The following is a 1,786-nucleotide window of genomic DNA, read 5'->3' as shown; positions in this document are numbered from 1 at the left end:
GTCCCCGGAACTGTTGGGGGAGATGAAACAGGAAAGCCTTATAAATATGATTGTCTGGCAAAAGATTTTGAGAATATGGAAACTATAAGTGAGATTGAAATGAAAGCAAGCTTTGAGATCCCTCAGTTACTGAACAACGGGAAAACAATGGTGTGGCTGGCTGAAGGTAATCCCCTTTTGATGGAACAACACCCTCTGCTTGCAGACAGGCCTAAGGGTCAGAGCAGACCCCACAGCTTGGCAGAAGGGGCCCAAAGAGGAGTTTTCAGGGTTTAAAATGTAGCACAGTATGGTAATGCAATGATTCTTACAGGCTGTATGGAAATGCTGTAGGATTTGTATCTTGTACTAGATTGGTTAGTGAGAATCAGAATATTCAGCACAGAAGAAGATTTATTGTATTGTAACAGGAACTTCGCTCTCTTACACTCTTACCCTTTTACTCTCTTACCCTCTCATCCTCTCTCCCCCTCTCATCTCAGGCCTGCTCTGAGCTGTGCCTGGCAGCTCCCAGCAGGGCCCTGCACCCAGGCCCTTTGCAATAAACCCCAAATTCCAGACCTGGCTGCAGAGATCTCATCTCCGTCCATCCCAACCATGCTACCCCCAATGCTCCTACACAGAGCCTCTCACCGCTCCTCGAGCTCCCGCTGCCTTCCCCACCTTGCCGGGATGGCCACGGTGGCTGGGTCAGGCCGAGCTCCCGACAGCGCAGCTGGGGCCGAGCAGGGCTCCAGGAGACACCCACCCTCTCCTTCATTCCCTGCCCCACGAGCTTTCACACCCCCAAGCTGCCGCATTCCCTTTGTCCGGCTGCTCAGACCCCCCCATCTCCCCGATCTCTGGCCCCCCGACCCCCCAGGCCACTGGTCAGCGAGTGGCCGGACACACCAGCGGGGAGGTCCCCGAGGCTCAGACGTCCCTCTGTCCCTCAGGTGTCCCTCTGCAGTGGTGGCTCCGCCTTCCCGGTGTCCCCACGCTGGGCAGGGGTCGGAGCAGGGTGGTGGTGTCCTGGGAGGGGGCTGAGCCCGGCTCAAATCCGGCATTTTCCGCAGCTTAATCGCAGCTTCCAGGGATTCGGGATTTCCGTGTTAAATACGCCGGGAGATTTCGGACCACTTAGGGCCAAAAATGGAACGAAGGCACCGTGTGGAGCCCGGGCTGCTCAGACCCCGGGCCGGGAGAGGGTGGTTGGAGGGGACAAGTGAATGTGGGGTGCAGGGAATGGGGTACAGGGTGGGATATGGGGTAGGACAGAACCGGGATCCTCCGCAGGGTGAGGGCAGATGGGGCTGGGGGGCTGCTGCCTCTGCCAGGAGGGGCTGGGAGCCTCCAGAAAGCAAAGGGAGCTGCACCCACCTCCCTCCCCAGGCCCAAATTTGGGAGGCTCCTGCTTGAGGAGTCCCTGGCACTGTCCCTGGGGGTATTTGTGAGCTTGGGTCCAGGAGTTCCTCTCCTGAAACCCTCGGGTACCACGGGCAGGGCAAGCACTCCCCGGCCGACAGAGCCCAGGGGGGGCTGGCTGAGCTCTGGGGTGATGAATTTTGGGGTCAAAACTCACCCCTCCGTGGTTTTGGGGTCACATCTCACCCCCGTGGTGTGGCACCACTCCTCAGGTCCCCCCAAACTAAGGCAGGGGAGGGGGCTCTTGGCCAGGAGGGGCCCTGGGGCAGGGGCACCACGCCCGCAGCACAGGGGGACAAGGGTAGATCGGGGGGGCGGCCCCGGGACCCCCCGGTGCCTGGGCCCGGTCCGGGGTGCGGAGCGAGGTCGGTCCCGCTGCTGT

The sequence above is a fragment of the Geospiza fortis genome, unplaced genomic scaffold, assembly GCF_000277835.1.
Source record: "Geospiza fortis unplaced genomic scaffold, GeoFor_1.0 scaffold241, whole genome shotgun sequence".
NCBI lineage: Eukaryota > Metazoa > Chordata > Aves > Passeriformes > Thraupidae > Geospiza > Geospiza fortis.
This window is presented reverse-complemented; position numbering follows the sequence as displayed.